Genomic DNA, 23,814 nt, shown 5'->3' with positions numbered 1-23,814 from the left:
TGCATGAAGTGGAAAACCACGGTTAGCCTGACGAGGGGACTCTAACCCGTAATCCGTTTAGCGCTGAGGATATTTTACGTAAACACTGTGAACCGTGCGCGATTTGTTTCGACCTTGTGAACCGAACCTGTGAACCGAATTTGTTTCGACCAGCCACCGCTGGTATTCGAAAAAGGGGAACCTCATTGGTAAGCTAGTGTTCAACCCACTCTAACCACCTCGACTTCCTTGTGCTGAACTGTAAAAACTGGAGAGCCGTTGCAGAGAACAGGTCAAGATGGAGGAAAATCACCGAGAAGGCCAGGGCCCACCATGGGCTGTCATTGCAGTAATGGTGATTAAAACTTGTGTTGAATAAGCAAAATATCTATAATATGTATAATATAAAATATTCCTGAGTTTGATTTAATTTGAATATTTAATAGAAATAAATACTAAAATACCGCAAGATTAATGATTATTTTATAAAGATTGCAACGGGTATATTTGAGGCACACTTTTCTCTAGCTAATGCTAGAGCAATGTGAGTTAGCAGTGGAATGCTAATTGTGTAATTTTAAAAAAAAGTAAATTACAAATAATTTCGCCGCAATTTACTTTTTTTAAAATTGCATAAAAGTTTCATAGCAATTTACTTAAAAAAAAAAAAAAATTAAAGTTCAAAGTAAAAATCACAGTTCTTAACATTTTAATATAATTTTACAGAGCTGAGGAGGCTCAGGCGATTGAGCGCTCGACTCCAATGAGGAGATCCGGATTCGAATCCCAGCGGTGGGTGATTAACACGAAATCCGCACCCGATTCTCGTCGTAACGTGAAACATCTTCAGTGGTGAACGGATCATGAGTAAGTGTCCCCTTCCCTTACGGCTAACCGTGGGAGGTTTTCGTGGTTTTCCCGACCATTGTAACGCAAATGTGGGTCCCCTTGCCTACTGGATTGGTTTCCAAATTACAAGGCTACGGAATTGAGCATTGGTAGTCGTAAACTCAAAATTGGGTCAGCTGTTCAGCGTCTGTTATAAGAATGCAATTTTACGATTTCTTTTTAGAAAATGGTTTCGCAAGATGAACCCCGATAAAAGATTTTCAAATATATTAAAACTAAACTGAAGAATCATTTTCTGTTTTTAACTAATAGCAGATATTTGTATTGGCAAATATTTAAAACTTTACTCTTGAGATACAGAAGGTTGTGTAGAGTATTAATTTGAAGGCTATATTTTGAAATAACGGAAAATCTCATCGTTTCTTCTAATTTTAATAATAATAATTTAAAAAAAATGCGATGAGAGGCTTCCGTTTTTAATTAGTTTTTGGAAAATATATTGATATAGATTTCAATTTCAAGGAATGGATGGAAATGAAAACTCATTTTCCTTTGATAAACACGATTTTATCAATACGAGGAAATTATTTTTATTGGAATTATACTTAAATCCAATTTTTATTCTCCGTTTTTTGATTAAAAAGTATTGAAAAATTGCAACACAAAACTAATAATGACAGAAAAAATAATTAAATTGTTTTTGTTTTATTGTTTTCTGCTATTGTGACTTAAAAGACGGTTAAGGTTTATAGAAATAATTTTACAAACAACTAAACAGACGCGTATGGCTTATAAGTCAAGCCAAGTCGAGTTTAAAAAATTTAGTATATATATATATATATATATATATATATATATATATATATATATATATATATATATATTAGACACTAGCATTTAAAAAGTACTTAGAAGTTATACATTGTAACAAAAAGATTGAAATAATAAAAAATATGATAAAAACTGAACGAAAAACTGTCGGGTTTCATTATAGCGACGTGGTGAACAGCAAAAACTATAGAAGGTGATTGAAACTTGTAATGATATTACTTCTATGAGTACTTTTTTTGCTTGATTTTGCCAATCTTTTTGCTACCTTGCCTCTCAAGCATTTATTATCAGCAATTTCTAATCTAGTTCAATTTTCCCCTGCATAAATTAAATCTTGTATTGATAAATTTCTAGCTCTTCTAAAATTTTGTCTGCATAACGACTACATTGATAATTACTGTTTTTTACTCCAAATTACGGTCTTTCCTTAGGAGAAAATTTTAGTTCAGCTATAGTTGGCTTAATTTTTAATTTACTGTGAAATCACAGCTTTTTAGGTTGAAAATGATGATATTTTCTGCATTAACTTTCATGAGGTTACATCATTCAATTTAATCATTCAGTTTAATCATTTAATCATTCAATTTATCCAAATTGTTTAAATCTTGTTAAAACTAGTAATGATGATATTGCAGTAAATTTTTTAGATTTACCTGTAGTATTGGGTCAGGAACCCACTATCTTTAAACGTAAAGACTTCAAGTTTGAGATAATCAGTCTACAAAAATATTTCACTTGCATTAGTTTCAAGATGCTCAGAGGTATGATTATTTCTCAAATTATCAGATTTAAAAGAATCCGCAGCAACAAAACTAACTTTACCTTGGAAGTGGAAGATTTCAAAGCTAAACTTTTTTGCTGCTATAACTTTCCAATTAATTTTGCCAATCACCTTTTTGGACATTTTAAAATTTAAATCAAAATTTTATTAAATTGCTGCTATAACGCTGGATGTATATTCTTGCTTTTTTTTCTTTCTCAAACTTGAGCTAGTAAATTGGAAAGAGTATTAATTAAAAGAGTATATTATTAAATTGAAAAGAGTTTAAAGCCATTCCTTGAATTTACTAAGAACCCACAAATGTATGGGAATAAACGGCAGCCAAAAAAGATTAATACAGATACCATAAGTTGAGCTATCCGATGCGTTTACAACTCTTAAAAGAATCATTTAGACCCATTTTTTTTCTGTTAGCTCTTATTTTTTTTAATCTTTTTCTTTGTTTTTTTCATACATTTTACAAGTTTATATTGGAATAAAGGATTTAAGTCTGTTATTTCTGCAAATATTGGCGTTTATAATCGTGCACGCAGGGAAATTTCATAATTTATTTGTTCTAAATGAAACTTCCAAGTAGCATTGCAGTGTTAATAAAGCAAATTGTAATGTATCTTAATTAAATTAACTGTTTATAAATTAAAAGTTCAATCAGATGCATGCATTGCATAATTTTAGAACTTAATCTAAAAGAAGAGTATAGTTCGTTCACCAGAAGTTGAGACTTGGCTCCACCTCCTGGGACGCAGAGTTCATTTCAGCGCAGGAGTTAGAAGAGAAACATCTCCGTTGTTGAAATTGAGACAACCCTTAATTTGCGCCAAACGCAAAAAGTGAATTCTTTTTCAGTCACTTACTTTGCTTTATCATCTACTATTAAACCTTTTGTTACACTTGCTAATTAAATATAGTTTAAATTTAAAAACTGCTGTTCTCCCAGCGAAATGTCATAAAGGACAAACAATTCACTCAAAAGAAAGAAATATCATAAAAAATGGTGCAAATATCATCAAATTTATGAAATATTTATTGTTAAAAAAATGCACACGAAGTTTGCGAAATAAATATTTTTGCCAAATGATCGCCAAATAGCAACATTGTTCAGAATTGCTCACAACCTTCTCCCAAAAATAGCGAAATAGTATCGTCGTATACCACGTGATGAAGTCGGAGCCAAGTGCCAACTCCTGGTGAACGAGCTATACCAGTATATATATGAAGCTGGACTAAAATATACAAGTATCCAATAACCATCAAAGAAAGATCTCATATTGCAATTCAGTCTGAAAGGAACAACGAACGCAGTTTTGGGGGTTATTGAGGGTAGCGAGAAGGGAATGATATCCACTAGCTTAATATTTATTTAAAAAATAATGATTCATTTTTAAAATTTTTTGATCGGAAAAATACTTTTAAGTTACTTTGTTTACAAACTGTTAGCAATTTTTTTAAAAATATTGCTAGCATTAAAAAAATAAACAGAGAAAAATCCATATTTTATTAAGCACATATTAAAGATACTTAAATTTTTTTCTTAAGAAGTATTTAAATTTAGATAAGAGATTTACTATAGTTTAGAAAAATAATGAGATTAAATTAACATCGAGTAATTTTTTTTAAAGAAAAAAAAGCTTTTTTTACTTCACATTAAAATACAAAAAAATTAGAAATAAAGAGTAATCATTAAAACTGCTTCAACATTATTCAGTCAAAATCACGCTGTTTTCTCATTAAAAATGCGAAGGTGATTGCAGCTTTCTTTTATCTTTCGCTGGGACAAAGTTTCCGCTTTCAACAATAGATGGAGGCACTATCGATTTTTGCGTGAAGGTTCCCAGGAAGCCTCACCGTGGATATTGTCAGTAGCCCAGTGGTGAAAAACAACTTACGGCTGCAAAACTGGACAAGCGCGGCTGGGGAAACATTATACAGGAAAAGCGTATTTACAGTTTAAGTGCAAAATGTGAGAATTGTCTGCCGAGTAGGTTTTGATTTGTTCTTGTGTGTGAGTTCTAGGAACTGTTTATAACCAGACGATTTTTCTCGAAGGAACACCGCAACTCGCATGTGGGACCTTATGTAACAAAGATCGAATGTTTGTGGAGCAAGCTCCGTCCTTAGGGTCCGGTGCAAAACTTTTCTCCAGCGCAGAATACAGGAGTGTGTGGTGCATTTTGGAGAATTAGCTAATCAAATTCTGAATATTTTGCAAGTGATTTGGTTTCTGAAGGACGAAGTGAGTGTCCAAAATTCTTTCATACTCTGATTTTCATATGGATTATTTAAAGGATTTTTTAATGCAGAAAAAAATGGAATAGTTAGTTATTCTAATAAGTAAACATGTAATAGTAAAAATGGAGGTTTAACTATATAAAAATATCTTTTCATGATTTGATTCGGATTTCCACAAATACTATTGACAGGATTTTTCGCTGCAAAAAAACGGAGCCATACTTATTCTAGCGTGTTAACATATAAGGTATTATAACTGTATTAAAATTATTTAAAATTTTTTATTTTTTGTTAATTCAAATAGATTATTTAAAATATTTCTCGTTGCAAAAAAAGTTTCTATTTATTTAAGCACATGATATTGTCACTATATAAAAATAGTAGTGTATTTAGAGCATATAAAACGTTTTTAAACAATTCACTTTTAATTTGTTTTTATTCTGATTTTCATGCGCATCATTTAAAGATTTTCAGCTGCAAATGAAAAAACTGAATTTTTTATTTGTTCTAACGTGCAAACAAATAGGATCTTATAACTAATAACCATATAAAAACAACAAGGCATTACAACCATATAAAATATTTATGAATAATTAGTTTTTTTTAATTATTAGTATTCCAGTTTTCCTATAGATTATTAAAGGGATTTTTTGAAACAAAAAACAGAATTGCATTTGTTTTAGCGTGAAAACATGCAACAGTAATAGGTTAGTATAATTATAAAAATTTTACATAATTTAGTTTCGCTTTTTTAAAATTCTGATTTTCATATAGATTATTAAAAAGATTTTCCACTATATATATATATATATATATATATATATATATATATATATATATATATATATATATATATATATATATATATATATATATATATATATATATATATATATATATATATATATTTTATTTTAACATGTAAACAAAATATGTAGTAGGAAGACAGGGAAGTAATCTATACAAAAATTCGAAATATTTTTTTCTTTGTTTAATATTTTTGAGATTCTACTGTAAATATTAGATTTTAAAAATTTATGCAATTCATCTGAATATTAAATATTCGTATACTGCAACGTTTCCTAAATGAAACATAGAACTCATAAATGATAACAATAAACTAAAATAGAAGCGGATTTTGAGGTTTAGAAAAACTATAGGAAGATTAAATTTTTTTAGAATTTTTTTTTCTTCCTGGGTATCAAAATTATTGAAGTATATTAAACTGTATCCGGATCAAAAATTGACTTGTTTCACCAAAAATAAACTTCATTTTGCAACTTGGGAAATGTCAAGTCTATAGTAAATGATGATTTACACTAATAATGTAATTTAAAAGAAATAAAAACAATTGTCAAAAATAAATAAATAAAATAGTTTTAAGTAGAGATTGGTCAGCTTGATCACCCTGCGAAGGGATCGAGGGTGCACGGTTTCTGTTTAATTTTTTCTCCTTTTACTTATTAGTTATATCAAGAAACATTCGTATTAACGGTTGGCATTGCGACGCACTATTCATAAATTTTTTTAAAGAATATTGTTTATATTCCTTTATAATAAATAAAAGCTATATATAAGAAATGAAAACTACTGAAATTGAACTTTCTCTACAACTTTGAAAAAAACGAAAGATTTTATATATATATACATATATAGATATTATTATAAAGGAGGAGACATTAAAACGTCTTTAATAGAAGAAGAATGAAAATTTTAAGTAAAACAAATAAATTTAAAAAAAGAATTAAATTTTTTTAAAAAAATAAAATAAATTTACCTCGAAAAAGTACAAATTCACACAAAACTTAATTTTTTTTTAAAATTAATTTAAATTTTTTAGCTCTTCCTAAAAAAAATAATTATTCCTCTTTCATTAAAAATTGATTATTATTTTTTATTTCATTCCTTTTTCCTTTTTGTTTTCTGTTTTTTTTCTTGTTTTCTTAGTGCGATTATCGTGTATCAAGGGTTCTGTGTAGTTACAGCTCAGAAGCAGTTATTTATAACTTTTTAAGAAAATTAATTTTTACTTTTACTGTTTTCTTTTAATTTTAATAATTTATGTATATACGCATAGAGAGGTAGATTGCAAATGAATTAAAGAACTGTTAATCACTCATTGTTTTCTATGTGCGTATAAATTTACTATTTTTAATATGCTTCACCAGATTTTGTGTCCTTGAGCTTCCGAGATAACAATACTTTATGATTTTCTCAAGGTTTTGAAATGATGTAAGTTCATTAAATTATTACGAAGATTGATAATTGTTCTACACATTACGTAACAATTCCATGAAAGAAATATATTTTAAATGTTCGCATAATGAAGAACAAAACATCTTTATAACGTTTAATGGAGTGATTGGACTATCACGTACTAAGATGCAATCTTAATAGCTCGTGGTTCTAGTTTTAAATATGCTAATTAATTTACATTGGCGATATTTTGAGTTAACAAAGCAGACACAAAAGCATTAGTTTTATAAATGAATATGACTTTTTCTCGTCGGATTCAGATTCTTGTCTCCATCATTATATCAGAACATTAGTGTATCTCACAATCATTTTAGTGATATACTGTACTTTAACTATATTAATACAATATCTGAAAGCTCTAGTTTTTGCAGACATAATCGTACGAGTTGATGAATAGATAATTGCTTTTTGTTATTAATTCACACTTGTTAATTTTTTTCAAAATTCTGAAATTTTTTTTCCCTTCATTAAAATTTTTTTTAAATGACATTTCTTTTCACTTTTTTGTTTATTGTATTCTTTTTTTGTGTTATTATTTTATATTATGTGTTCTTTGTAATTGCAACTTTTGCGCACAGGGAATTTTACCAAAAGAGTCGGTAATTTTAATAGTACTAATATAATTTGTCTTGCCACAGGAAAATAAAAAGATAATTGTGCCATTTTTGTAGAAAATTCTTAGTCACATTCAATATAGAAGGTATCATTAAGGCCTATTTAAACGAAACCGCTCTTATTTAGTGTTTTCTCAACATTATTATTAATCATATTTTAGAAGTGGACAATGCGTGGATTCTAAAAATTTTGTAGATTAAAATGATAAAAATGTTGCAAATTTTACTAATTTATCTCCCCAATAAGAAATTATGAGTTTAAATTTTTTTTCACAAGTTTACCTCTTAATGAAATTAAAGATTAACGCCCTAATGAGGAATTTATCATGCAATACTAATATGTTTTCAAACACCTAATAGATATAGGTATTGAATTCTGAGAAAGCCTTCTTAATTTCTGTATTTCGAAGAACTTTATATTTAACAGAGAATCTTACCTTAAACAAATTTAAGGCCTGCCTCAGGACAGCAATTTTAAATCCATATTTTTCTATTCCTTAAAATGAAAAATATTTTCTATTTTAGTTAAATTTTCATTCATAACTATTGATGATATTATTACTTTCAACTTCATTGGAATTTTCACACACATTGATGCGATTTGTACTTAAGAACTTGTGCTAGAAAAAACTAATAATTTTCTTTCGCGTGCATGTTTTTGAGACCATGACATTTTTATTAAAAATAATGATGAAAATTCAGTTTCGTTTACTGTACTCGATACTGTATTTGAATTCACTTTTCAAAACTATTATATAGCTCTAGTGCGACGTAAGATATAGCTACTACTGTGGCGATTAGGTAGCAGGTTCGAATCTCGCAATAACACTGAATAGAATTTGTGATGTCCTTCTCTAGCTTATACTATTTGTTTTCACTTAACAAAGAACTTAGATTTATAAACCGTACTCATGAGCTAGCATATGTGAGTTTAACAATAAATAAATAAAAATCTACAACGCTAAATGCTTTCTAATTTAGTGCTTACAAATATGAATGTGACAAATAAGTCCATGAACTTAGAGTTTTTATCTTGAGCAAGAATATTGAGATGCGATTGCTTTTATTACACATTGCTTTCTGTGTTGAATGTGATTATGAGTTTTCTACAAAGGCAGATAGGTACTTCATTAACGTTGCGCTACAACTGCCCCATGGGCTATTAGCGACAGCCTGGGAAACATTTTTGAGGATGATCCGAAGATATGCCATCCCAATTTTGATCCTCCTCAGAACGGTTGGCTTCTATGTTTTCGTTGCCCAATGACCTGTGCGCGAAGTCGAGCACTTTACGGTAGAGCATTTTAACGAGTACAGATACCGCAGATCCTCAGTTCTTTCGTAGGCAGATCAAAGTGGTAACCGTTCAATGATCGCAGTCAGTGAGGCGCTAACTGGGAACCGAGTTTTTACGATCAGTTCACAGCAGGACTTTCTACATAGACAAAAAGAAAATTATTTTCATTTAATTTTATTGTATCGGGTATAATATGGTTGATGGCAATTTAAAATTTGGATCTCTGTCAGTCGAAAACTTGATTTTTTTTCGACTGTCGAAGGTTCCGGCACTCGGTAATGCATGGGGGACTATTGAAAATTTGGTTGTTCATATTACTCTTCGGTTATTAAAACTTTTTTTGTTTATGTGTTTTTGCGGTTTGGCCTTCGTTATTTGTTGCCTTGCGGTATTGAAAATGTTAATTTAGAGAAATAAGCAAACTAAATCGCGTATCAATATTTTTAAAATAAAATGTTAAAATACAACAAGTTTCATGTAATTTTTTGTAAAATATTCATTTTATGCGATTGAGGACCAATTGTTATTGTTTCAAAATTCTAAAATAATATTTTAAAATTATTCATGAACTTGTAACTAAATTTTTGAAAAGCAAAAATCAATATCACCAATGAACAAAATTATAAAGAATTAATGTTTTTAAAATGCAGCCGAAATGGTTTAAATAATAATAATAATGGTAAATTTAAAATAAAAAATTTTAAGTTTACTTTATAGTATTATTCATATAGTATTTACAGTGTTTATACAATAACGGCTAACTATTGCTTCTAAAAAAAGAATAAATATCGTAAGCAGTTTTTAAATATTTAAGAGTTTTCTTATACTTTCTTGAAGAAATATTGCACACACATATTCTGATAAAATATTACAGTCAAATTTTTAAATTGTAATAACACTTGTATACCTTTATTTTTTTGCAGACACAGTAATATTTGTATGCAGTAAATTTTTATACACAATTAAAATTTCAATTCAAAATATAATAAAAACTAGTATTAATACCTTCTAGACTTCATTTTTCTATTTCTTTACCTGCTTAAAGCTTCTCTATTTCTATTGATTTATTCACTATTTTTCATTTTTAATATCAGCCATGTTATTTACATTGAAAAAATGGTAAATTTGAAGTCAGGATTTAACTTTCGAACCTATAGCAAAGAGTATACATAGGTGAAAAAGGCTAACTTCCATAGACATAATGTAAACCAGTCCCCCAAAGATATAATTAAGATATTAATTAAGATATATCTTTGAGAATACATTTATTGTCATATTGATTAAAACTGCCAACCCAATTTGACATAGAAAAAAAAAGAAGAAAAATTAAATGGTGGTTGGCGGGAGGCAGGGTAGCCGTTGTCCAGCAGCCAATTTACAGCTGACGAACCTCTTGACTGTCACTTTGCTTCTTATGTGCTTATGCTGAATCTTAGTACATATGATGTTTCGCTAAATCTGAGTATGATGCTCACCCTGTAAGTTGTTTTTCTGGTATAGCATACTGCACTGAGCAGTTAGCAGCGCATTCGAAGAGTTGGACTTCTCCTTTCGATATTTTTTGCTTGTAGGTAGAAAAATCTGTATTTTTGCTCTTTTTCTCCTTAGAAACCTTCATATATTTATTTATACATTGATTTATTTTTATTTCTTAGGTATGAAGCATTTTTTGCATAACATTCGAAAAAGATAGCATCCGTTTTTTTTTGCATAATATTCGTTTTCTAATATCAATAAAATATGTGTAACAAATCAATACATTTGAAATTATAAAATATTTTAAGATTGTTTCAAGAAACTATAGTTTGTTAACACGTTTCTTTTTTTTATTTATTTATTTAAACTTTGTTTTTTCTTTAGTAAACTGCTGACAATTTATAAACTATTGATTTGAAAATGTTTGGGCTTACCGATTCCACATTTAGGGTTCTTATTTTATTGTAATACTAGCTAAATACTCATTATTCGTATCGAAAATTGTCTATGAATCAGCCCATCAACTGTTTACTTTTATGTAATAGTTTTCTTACAACGTTTTGCTTAGCTCACATTCTCACCTGCAGCGATGTAATTTTTTAAACACCATTCGGATCAATATCCAACTAGCTAGAGTACTTAAATCTTTATTAGAGCCTATTCCCAGGTGACAATACATATTTAATCATTCACCTGTAGGAAGAATTTATTGCCAGATAATTGCCTAATAAAATTTATCCTCAATCACAATTTTTACCATTCTTAGATTAACTAGAGTGCTCAAATCTCATTTAGAGCAATGGGCTTGATGGCAATGCAAGTTTAAATTATTACCGAAACACTTTTAGCAGGATTAATCCTAGAAGAGAATTTATTGTCTATCAAAATTTTTCCACCGTTTAAATAGCATTCCTTTGTTCAAATTTTTGTCAGAGCGTTATACTAGATGGCAACGCTAATTTCAATCATTGTCTAATTGCTAAAAGCAGATTTACTGACATATTATCGGCAAAAGATATTTATCATCAGTCGTAATTTTGATTCATTTCCTTCACAAAAAATTATTGAAAGGAAGAAAATTATGAAATGAAATAAAATATTTAAAAACAATGTTTTTCTTCTACATAGGCTAAAAGAAAATATTTTCTTCTTCTTTTTGACAGACATAGAACAAAAACGTGAGGAGTATAATGCAGTAAGGTTAATAATGCAATATTTGTGTTTAAAATATTTTGAAGAAGTTTTTTATTCGTGTCTTTAAGAACGTAAATAATTTTGATATCGAATTTTTTTTGCGAGTTTCGTAAAGAATTCAAAATATTAATTAATATTAAAATAGATAAGATTTTAGTAATGTTTTCCATTGAAAAACTTTGTACGTAGAATTCGTAGTGTCTTAATTTTTTTTTTAAAAGTAAATGTTTGGATTGAACAGTGAAAGTCAAAATATCAGAGCAAACAATATACAGAAATAAATCGCTCTATTTAAAATGTAAGTCACTAAAAGTTTATTAATCTAAATTTAAATAATCAACAGTATGTTGAATGAATATAGAATTTATAAATTTACATGTATTTGTTTTTCAAAAATATATTCTACGAAATATTTTACGTATTAAGTTAATGAAAGTGCTCGGGTGTCACTGTTTGTTAAGGGGTCATGAGTTCGATTGTGGTATTCGTTATATCTGTTGTGGCTGAATGTCCTCTAGTTGGTTGTGGTGTGGAAGTTTGGAGAGAGGGTTACCGGCTCAGGTGCTCTCCACGTCGTCTGATCGGGGTAGGAATACCAGAGTAAGAAGTATAAATGAAAGTTAGAGATATCTTAGCTGTCATCACTTCACTTATCTGTTCACTGGCAATCCATCAATGATCAATAAGTAACAGATAGCAACCAATAGAAATAAGATTCCATTCGGATGTGAAAATGAACGTTCCAATAGGAATGGTGCAAACGATTGAGTGATTTATTCAAATCAATGATATAGTTCAGCTTCTGACTTGGACATCTCTGTGGAGCATTGAAAAAAAAACGGGGTCAGGTGCTGGCCATGGTTAGATGATGTATGGACTAGTTATGCAAAAAGTATAATCAGCTTTTGAATAAATGCAGTTATTATAGTAAAAGTAGTAGTAGATATTTTTAAACATATTTATTGCTTTAAGTATTTAAAATTATAATTAATAACTTTTACAGAACGCGTTTTAAATTTTTTATTATAAATCAAAACAGGAAACGTATGATTAGAGTTTCTGGTAAAATGTTTACAAACTTTCATTTGCGCCCTATTCACGTTTTTTCCCTTAGTCTACATGACATAAAGTATACCCTATCGTTTTCGAATTTACAAACCTGATTGAAACAAAATTTTTGTCATGAATTCAAAATTCAAAAATATATGTACTAGTGTCAACTAACTAACTATCGTTTTGTTGTATTAAGACAGATTGAAGCTTGTTAATACACTTTCAAATATTAATTATTTAATAAAGAATACAAAAAAAGTTTACATTTAATTAATAGAGTTGTTGTAAATTTAGATTATCGATCAAATAATTTAAACCGTTGATAAATCTAGCAATTATTTATTTTTTCTTTAATTTATTTTAAATTCAAGACTAAATGTACGTGTTTAAGAAAAAAAGGAAGATTAATGTCTCAAAAAAGCAAACAAAAAAATCTGAAAATAAATTCGTTTCTTATTTTAATAAAATCCAAACAAGATATTTTTCGAACTTAAAATAGGAATAATGAGTTAGATATTTTTCTAAAAAAGAGAGCAAAATATTGCTTTTTATATGAAAAAAAAGTGCTGTTTTGTTGTTAAAGTAACGAGGCCAAGACTGCTTGATGATTTAATATTATTTTGAAAAACTACAAAAGAACCAGATTAAAAGTTAGGCCATTTTTTATTAAGGTTGCCATTTTTTCTCTTCAATTTTAAATTTCGTTTTCAGTGCCCAAAGAGATCTTTTAAGTCGCTTTACATTTTTTCCCCAGGCATGAGCTATTTTTCTACTTTCTCCTCAATGATGACTTTCATTTTTCCTAGATTTTAAAGATTTATGGGAGAAGGGAAAGAAGTCATTGAGTTATTTTCAAAAAAAGTTTCTCTGTTTGCTTTTGAAAAAAAAAGAAATTGGGAAGAAGGCAAAGATATAATTTATTTTTGTTTGCTTTTTCGGTTTGAGTTTTGAATTTGTTTAGCTGCCTTTTAACAGGGCATTATGTTTAAAATATTCTGAATAAGGTGTGTTATCAAACTATATCATTGGGCTGTTTACACTGACACTGATTCAACGTAATACTTTTTCACACTTTACATCACGCACGCGCACCCACAAATTTATGCTGATTTCCTGTGATTTTTCCATTTTAAGCGTACCAACCGACATATTCTTCGGATATTATTTATTTAACAAAATATAAATTTAATATAAAATTTTAATATTTTTGATTACTATTTAATAAATGGCAATAAGCATTACATTTTAGAACACCCTTAAAAATGAACTACATATATATATATATATATATATATATATATATATATATATATATATATATATATATATATATATATATATATATATATATATATATATATATATATATATATATATATATATATATATATATATATATATATATATATATATATATATATATATATATATATATATATATATATATATATATATATATATATATATATATATATATATATATATATATATATATATATATATATATATATATATATATATATATATATATATATATATATATATATATATATATATATATATATATATATATATATATATATATATATATATATATATATATATATATATATATATATATATATATATATATATATAAACTAGTTGCATTGATAAACATAAGAAAATTTCGCATGAGCTTACCGAAATATGTAAATAAATGTTTATAAACATTTTAAAATGTTATTAAAAATGTGATTTTATTGAATAGTATAAATATGTACTCTTTATAAATGCAATGTTGAAAGTCATGAAATTCTCTCACTAGCGAAAATAACGCATCTTCAAACTGTAAAAAATACACGTTCCGATCTTGAACTCTCTTTAAAAAGCATTCTGCATTGAGGGAAAAAAAATAATACGAGTGCATTTACTCTGATCTAAAATTTTATAATATTGTGCATTCAGTTCAATTTTTCAAAAAATGACGATAACAGGCTTCGAATCCTAGATATTTTATTTTAAAATCGTCATTGAACAGCCGACCCAATTTCCGGGTTTATGACTACTAATGTTCAACTCCACAGCCTTGTAATTTTGAACCCAATCCAGAAGACAAGGGAACTCCTGGACCAAGTAATGGGATAAATTTTGCCTTCATGAAGGACTTCTTGATGTAAATAACCCGCATTTGCGTCACATGGAGAGGAAAACCACGAAAACCTCCCTCGGTTAGCCTGGCGGCAAAGGAACTCTAACCCATGATGCGTTTACCACTGAGGATATTTTACGTCAGCACTGTGGTCGGTGCTAACCAGATGCGGAATTCTTATAAACCAGTCACCAGTTAAATAGAAGAACAGTAATATTCTCATAAAAGTTAGGGGCGATTAAAAATAAACAAGCTAATTTCAATTTTTTGAAAATTACTTTGATTTTTACAAATACGGATACATATCCAAAAAATGTTGGAATTTTATTTTTGTAATCTATCCTAGGTAGTTAAAATTAATTATGTTTTAAACTCACTTCAACATAGAACCAGACAGAAAACAAAAGCCAAATATACAAATCAGAATTTTATTAATTCTCAAAATGCAAAAAACAGAAGCAAACATTTCCTCAATTTTTTTTAAATACTTCTTCAATGGAAAATAGTTTTCTTTCAATTTATTGCAAAACTATAACTATTTTACTTCAATAAATTAAATTTACAATTAAAGTTTTTAATTCTTCGTTTGCAATTTCATAGAATTCTTTACAAAGTGTTTACACGAATATAAATATTTTGATTGTTTATATTTTATGGGAGCTGTACAAAAACTTTTTTTTTTAAATCATCAAATAAATTATTAAATGTAAAGTAACAATAAAAGGGTAAAAATACAGCTTAAAATATTTCTATCAAACTATCATTAGATTGTTTTGTGCTCATTAAACAAGCAATACAGCATATAAGACATCATTATAATGATCAGATTAATATCATTTTAGCGGAAGTTTAAGCTGATTATGACGTCTTTCCGTTTCCTGAAAAGTGCTTTTAGTTTTAATCAACTGAGTTAGTGAGAGAAAAATTGTTAGTGCGGAAAATGTAGTTCTATTGTTCATTTTAATTCTTTGCGAAGTTATCGCCATCCGGAATAAAATAACTTGGAGTTTTCGGAGAGTCAATTTGAATATACAAGTAGATATCGTGTTCAAAGAGAACTATCTGAAAATAAATGTCAGGAATCGCCCAATTTATTAAATATTAAAATAGTTATTTCGATAAATTTGTTTTTGAACTAACCATGATTTTAATATGAAAGTTAAAAATTCTAATTAATAACTTATTTTGGATAACGACTATCAAATTTGAAGATTATTATAAAGCTTTTATGATTATTTTCAGTTTACATTTTTTATTTATAAGTAATATAAATAAACAATGGTGTGTTATCAATAACGCTAATTATAAATACAATACCGGGATGGCCTGGTCGGTAGGGAGCTGGCCCCATGTCTGAGAGTTCGTGGGTTCGAACCTAGCCGGCCGAAGTGTGGTGACTGATGCACGTTAAATATGTCGAGTTGCAAAAGTCCTCCATGTTCCCATAACAAATCAAAATCTCTGGGGGTATTGGATTGGAGATCGATCGTTCTCTGATTCAGGTCAAAATTACGATCTGTGGATGAATAAATGGATGTATGAATGGGTCCACCCTATAAACGGGTGCGACGTATGGCGTGGCAGAAGTCGAATTCTTGTCCATAGATGGCGCCACTGAAAAACAAGAAACGCACACTCTGCCTTAAATTTGCTTGGTTTCACCAAGCAGACTTGCCCATGTGGCAAGTGGCATTAGAAACAACAACAACATGAATACAATCATATCGTGGTCATTATGATCAACGATAAATATTAATTATTATGTCTTTATAACGACGATTGTCAAACAATTATCGATAGTCTGTTTTGATAATGATTGAATACGATATTATCGCGATGGTTGATAAATATCATTCGGGTAAAGAAATTATTGACATATTTAATAACAATATAAACATGTCAAACTTGTATGAAATCTTGATATCACTTTATACTGTCAGGCATCATAACTAACTGAAATAGAGAGTAGAAGCCGTTAGTAATGCTACCAAATAAGCAGAAAAGCAAGTGTAAATTAAATTTTAATTTGGCAATGTGTTTTTGTTTAAAACGCCACCCATCCATTTGTATAAAATGATGTTAAATTTTGAGGGTCAATCTTCGAAATTGACAAAAAATGTGACAGTCTAGTCAGTTTTAATGTTTATATAAGTTATCATAACTTACTGAAATCGATGAGAAAATCTGTTAGAAATGCTACCAAGAAGACTAAAAGGTTGACCAATTGACCAAGGTTGAGAAAAAGGACCAATTGAACTTAAAATTTAAAATGTGCGTTTGTAAAATTCAGATACCCATTTAAAGAAACTGATGTTATATTTTGTAGGCTATTTTTCAAAGTCGACAAAAATGTGATGTCTATCTATTAACTGTATCAACTGTACCATGTATTAACTGTCTATCTATTATCTATCTACTGACTTCAGGCCTAAATAGAACTCATTTTAACATTACACCCATTTATACGAGGCCTGACATGCTTGTGACGTCATAAGACGTTATGGTTTGAAATCAAACCTATTTCTCTAAAAATTGTAGAGTATCTCATATCAATAAAATGTGATAGACTAATAGAGAAAAGATGAAAGTAATTGCTGTAAAGAAAATAACTCAATTTTTATTAAAGTGGAAAATAATAATAAAAGAGTTTTTTTTCTGACTTGCGCTATTTTTTTGATATGCATGCTCAACTGGCATGTTGTTCAAAAATTATGTTAAATTAAAAAAAAAAAAATCTCATGCTCTATAGTAAAATTAACTTGTTATTGTAAGCTTGAACTAGCTTAATTTAACTTATTTTAAATAATATTTCTTTTTGTTTAATTTTAAAGTTTCACTCGATTTGTTTTTTTGCCAATTTATTTACGTAATAGGCTCTTATTTTGTACTTTCTTTTCTCAAGAAAAAATAAAATCAATGTTTCAAAGTTTTTTATTTCTAAGTATCTTGGTATGTGTTTTTCAGTTTATTCAAATATTTCAATCCTTGACTTAGTGATTTTAAATCGTTAGCTAATTATTTTTAAGTGGTTTTATTTTTATTTCAACTTTTAAAGACAAGCTATCATGAAATATTGCTTAACTAAGTAAAATTAGCATAAAAAATGGGTATAAGTGTACTAATACCTATTCTAAAAGTAATTATGAATATTTCTATGCAAACTATCATAAGCTTCGGGAAAACTAAAACAAAAAAAATTGTTTCGGAAGCGTTTTCAGATAAAAAGAAAAGTGAAGCAAGGAAATTAATTTTTCGCATGCAAAGAGATTTGAATATTCGATCCGTCCAATTTGCATAATGTGAGCATATGATTAACAAATGTAAGAAAAGAAATTTTCATTCAGTGCTCGGTTTTAATTCTTTACCAATGTTTTTTGTTTTTTTTGAAAAAAACATTCCTTTGTTAAGTACTTTGAATAATCAAAGCTAAGACAGATAAATTCTTAACATATTTTATTTTTTTGCTGTTTTTCATGAAATTTTAATCCAAATGGAATTAAATTAGTCCAACAGGATAAAAAAAAATTAAACAGATTTGAACATGATGCTCTGTATTTAAAATTAGAAAGCATTGTAGGCTAGCTTAATTATTTCGAGGTGGTGGATTTGTTTGGTAGGCATAACAGAAAAAGATAATATTTTCCTTTTTTATTGCATTAAGAATGCATTGATATTTCAAGAATTTAATAGGTGTCAAAAAGGTAGGATTTAAAATTAGATATCAATTTTTTTCTAGTTTATTAATTAAGAAACGGTTTTATGTAGTCCCAGTTGTAAAAAGGAGGACGGCTTCCTTTTAAATGATTAATCAAGGAATATAACAGCTAATTTTAATTTGTTAACACGCTTCCTAAACAAAATCTCGTGTGTAGGAAATGTTACAATAAAGGTTTCCTTGATCATAGCTTTTATTCGGTTATCTAACGAGATTTAGGCTATTTATAGACTCATTGCCATAAAAATTATCAAACCAGAAAGAGTTTTAAAAGAATGAAACGTAATTTTACATCCGCAAGTAAAGCGATGATATAAGTAAGCGATTAAAAAATCGAAGCAAAATTATCATTTATTGTAGGAAAAAATGCAAATAAGTGGAAGTTTTTGTACCCTTTAGTATCTCGTTCCCTAGTTGCTGTAAGAACAGCACTAAATTGAGTAAATTCACTGGCTGTCCAACTGACCGTCTCAAGTGGTCCCAGATATGCTCGTTTGGGGACAAATCTAGTTATCAAGCTGCCCAGGGAAGGGCGTCAATGTGACAGAGGCATTTTTATGACATTTCTGCCGTGTGAGGCCAAGTGTGGTGACCTGCCTACTACAACTCAACGCTGCCAGTCTGCTATTGTCTTTTTCAAAAATAGCTACCGGGAGGCCTGTCATGAGTGGCAATACATGTGGCTGAAGGATGTCACGTACGCACCATGGTGCCAAAGACCAATATTGGGGTGATCACCTGTCGTATGCAATGGCACAACATACCATCACACCAGCTCTGGAAGTCGTATGCTGCTGTACAGTGTAGGCAGGATTGACGCGTCCACCGTGGGGCCTTTAAACTCATACATAAAGGCTATAACTGCCCAATTTAAAACCGGAATTTTATATATATATATATATACATATGCATATATATATACATATATATATATATATAAATATATATATATATATATATATATATATATATATATATATATATATGTATATGTATATGTATATGTATATGTATATGTATATGTATATGTATATGTATATGTATATGTATATGTATATGTATATATATATATATATATAAAGTTCAAAATATAGATAAAACAAGGGAAAAATTACAGAACAATGAAAAAAGGGGAAAAAAGGAAAATAATAATAACAATAAAAATAACAAAAAAAAAAATCCGAAAAAAGGACAAATTTTTTTTAAAAATCTGGAAAATAAAAGATATAATCTTTTAATCAGCCCACACGAATATATCCTCAAAAAACACTGCTTTCTAATATTGTATCAATATAGTCAAAGCAATATATATCAATACAATAGTGTGAGGAGCACTCAAAATTTTTTACAGAGAAATTACAACAGATAAAATAGAGCATAATAAGTAAAAATTGCATAACACAAAATAAAAATAACACGTTAAAACAGAAAATAAAATAAAAAGAAAAAACAGAATGAAACTTAAAACATATTCTCTGAAGCGAGTAGCGAATTCAAATGAACTTACATAAACGGGAAATTTTTCGGGAATGATTTGAAATATTTTCGTAACAAGATTGCCCGATTGCAAAAAATGAAAGCAAAAGCGCAAATTGAGATAAAAGCGTAACTAGAGGAGTTTTGTATTACAGTGCGTTCTTACTGCATTACTGAAGGGTGTTTGATTTGTTAGTTACCAAGGATGGGCCCGAAAATGGATGTGCGCAAGGTAATATTATACTGGATAATTTAAAGAAGTTGACAGTAAGTAATTTTAGAAAATGAATATTTATTTAAGAAAAAAATAGAAAATAGAAAAGAGAAGGAAAGTCGAATGACCTGTTTTGCACATAATTTTAGCCCCGGATTTACCCGAAAAGGATTTGCACATGATTTATTTTCTTCGTATTTTTTGTATTTATTTATTATGCTATATATATATATATATATATATATATATATATATATATATATATATATATATATATATATATATATAGGGAGAGAGAGAGAGCACAATAATGACAAAAAGGATTAAAAAAAAAGTGAAAAACGACGAAAATATGAAGAAAGTTAATTACGAAAATTTAATTTTAATAATTTTTCTTATCTTTTCATTTACCTTTATTATTTTCCATGTTCTCTCTCTCTATATATATAAATAAAAGAATTATCAGATATGGAAACTGAACAATATGGGCACACGAAAAACTTCGCCTAGAAAGCTAATTATACTTTTTAGAAAACTAATTTAGGAATTGAATTATTGTCTGAGTCTAGAGAAAAGTTCATTTCTTGTTTCAGAATTTAAATTTACCTTAAAGATTAGAAAACCACCACTTATAAAGACTCCGACTGCGACTCTTAAAGATGAGATAGCAAAGAAAAAAAAAACCGCGACTTTAATTAAAACGTAGTTTAAATTATATTTTTAACCATCTTTTCTAAATTACTAAAATGTCTATAATTTTTAGCATTTAGTGAATATCTTATCACAAGTAAACTAAAACAATACTGTTGAAATAGTACAGTACTGCTGAAATAATATGACCTCAAGGAATACTATTATCTTAGTGATCCAATGCAACAATTCGTTTTATTTGAAAGGAGATAAATGAAGGACTATAAAGCGTCGTGTAAGTTTCTATAAACAGCAGTTTAAAGCTGTGTTTTTTTATTTATTTTCTTTGTTCTATGGTGTCCGATTTATTTTATTTTGGATAGGGTTTTTATTTTACTAATATTCCTTTATTACTAAATTTTTATAGAAAGAAAAAACCTAGTCTTGAAATATAATTATTGAATTTTTTTTGTCCCTGAAAAAAAATCGTGAATGAAAAATTGAATAATGAAGAACATCAAAATAAAGTTTAAGTAGCTTAGATTTGCTTAGATTTCATTGACTTTTCTTTGATAAGTGAACTACCCATAAATTTTATCCTTTTCTATTTAGTTAAATCTTAGATCTAATCCCAAATGAACTAAACGAAAAGAATCTGTTGAAAAGATATTGTTGAAAAGATTCTGTTGAAGAGAATTCAGTTATCTCAGACATCCTAAGTAACAATTTGTTTAATTTCACGGAAATAAATGAATGGCTATAAGGCGTCGTGTAGGTTCTGGCTTTATGGTGTCCGATTTATTTTATTTCGATTTTTTCTTCATTTTAATGGAGCAAATTTATTGATAAATTTTTGAGAAAAAAATAGTCTTATAATACAATTATTATTATTTTTTTTTAGTTTCGCAAAAAAGGAATAATTCGTTTACAAAAAACTAACAATTAATCTTCAATAACTAATCAATCTTAAAATAATTGATTTTTTTTAAAATAAAAAAGTAGTTTTGATTTTATGTTTTTTTTAACGATCTTTCTTTATAAATTAAAATGACTGTAATTAAAAAAAATTTCGACTTAGTAACTATCACAAATAATTTAATACGATACTGTTGAAATTAATAATCATGAGTAGATTAATACGATTCTGTTGAAATTAATAATGATGAGTAAATTAATACGATTCTGTTGAAATTAATAATGATGAGTAAATTAATACGATTCTGTTGAAATTAATAATGATGAGTAAATTAATACGATTCTGTTGAAATTAATAATGATGAGTAAATTAATACGATTCTGTTGAAATTAATAATGATGAGTAAATTAATACGATTCTGTTGAAATTAATAATGATGAGTAAATTAATACGATTCTGTTGAAATTAATAATGATGAGTAAATTAATACGATTCTGTTGAAATTAATAATGATGAATAAATTAATACGATTCTGTTGAAATTAATAATGAGGAGTAAATTAATTCGATTCTGTTGAAATTAGTAATCATGAATAAATTAATACGATAAAAAGGGGTTAGGTTGAAGTGGTTAAGAATAAGCTCATAGTGCATAAGAACGTTCATGAGCGTATTATAAGTAGTGAAGGTTCTCAACCATTTTAGACTAGATACCCCCCCCCCAAAAAAAAAAAAAAAAAAAAACTGTGTTTCTTTTGCGCTACTGCTTACTTAAGAAAAGTTACTGTGTTTCAGATGTATCAAAATATTTTTTTAAACTATATTTACGATATTATACGAACAATTTTATTTTTACTATAATCATTCAAGAAGGATGTTACCTTTTTTTAAAATTTCGTCTAACTTACGTTAATGAATTTCGAAATTAAAGTTCATATTTTAATTTCCTCTCGTATTCTGATTTATTTATATCATTGTACAATAGGCTCATAAGCTTATTAGAGATTTTGAACGAGTGCTTTTAATTACTGTTATCACAATCTGTTTGGGGAGATTACATATTAAGTTGACGGTCTGTTAGTTCGTTATTTAATCTTTAGTTTCCTAAGAGTAATTTTCTTTATCGAAATGAGATTACCTCCTTTTTTCTGTAAAGGTTATTTTTGGATCGCTGAAATTGCATTAACTCTCATCACTTGCGGAATAAATTGAATTTACTTTTATTAAACTGCCCCGTTTTCACAGAGAGAATTTTAAAACAAAAATTGTTTTTGATAGGTTGTTCAATTTAGTATAAATTTCCTTCTCTGGATAAATTTGCTTGATTATAAATTAAAAAAACCTTCATTATTTCTTTAAAAAAATAGTAAAAATTGTCAGTCTCAGGAAGATAACATAATGTGTCATAAAAATAGCGTAATTAAATGTGAGTTGCAAAAATGATTTTTTGTGTACATAGCAGAAGATTTGGTCACCTTTGGGAAAAGTCATCATCCAAAAATAATTAACTTATCATCTAATTTGAAATTAAATGAAATAAAGGGAGAAATGACAGAATTTTTTTAAGTACGAAACCAGGAACGATTCGACCGATTACTTTAATTTCATTTTTTTTACTTTGTTTAAAAAAAGATGCAGAGGCATTGAACTGCAGCATCGGGTTTCTATTCTCGGTTGCAGCTTGAAGTCAACACAGTTTCGGGCCTATGACAGGCCTGAAAAGTAAAAATAGCCGTGATACCAACATGTTGTTGGTCCTGAAAATGTGGAGTTTAAGCCTCCATGACCCTGGTGGTCGTCAAATGGTGGTTGCAGTAAAGCTTAACCTATTTTATAAAATTAAAAGTATATTCTGGGAGGTGTTATGATGTAAGGGAAATTCAAACATTATGAAGCACGTTTTTGAAATTTTGGTCCCTTTCTCCCTATCAGCAAAAATAAGCATATAAAAAAAAAAACCCTTTTATGCACTGTTAGAAATTTCTCGGAAAAAATGGTTAAATAACAATTTTATTATTTTACCACATTAAGGAAAAAAACAGTCAAATAACCATAAATAAGATGGAATTCAAACTATTAACTGAGAGAAAAACCGTTTATTAACTGCTTTCACCTAATACAATTAAACTACCAGAATTTTAGGAAAATTTTAACAGTGTGCTTACGGAAGAACG

General features: G+C 28.2%; 1 protein-coding gene across 1 annotated transcript in view; it reads left to right on the top strand.

Moving 5' to 3' along the window:
• The first annotated feature begins 4,148 nt into the window (after window positions 1-4,148).
• LOC107447225 (sodium/calcium exchanger 3) overlaps window positions 4,149-23,814 on the top strand; it is a 297,552-nt gene continuing 277,886 nt past the window's right edge. Inside the window, exons 1-2 of the mRNA XM_043039409.3 lie at window positions 4,149-4,400; window positions 4,487-4,673. The gene's annotated coding sequence lies outside the window, so the exon portion shown is untranslated. The remainder of the gene's footprint in view (window positions 4,401-4,486; window positions 4,674-23,814) is intronic.

The sequence above is a fragment of the Parasteatoda tepidariorum genome, chromosome 6, assembly GCF_982258835.1.
Source record: "Parasteatoda tepidariorum strain Cologne lab strain chromosome 6, Ptep-v5.0, whole genome shotgun sequence".
NCBI classification, from domain to species: Eukaryota; Metazoa; Arthropoda; class Arachnida; order Araneae; family Theridiidae; genus Parasteatoda; species Parasteatoda tepidariorum.
Note: the sequence above shows the minus strand (reverse complement) of the source record. Positions and strands in the feature narration are given on the sequence as shown.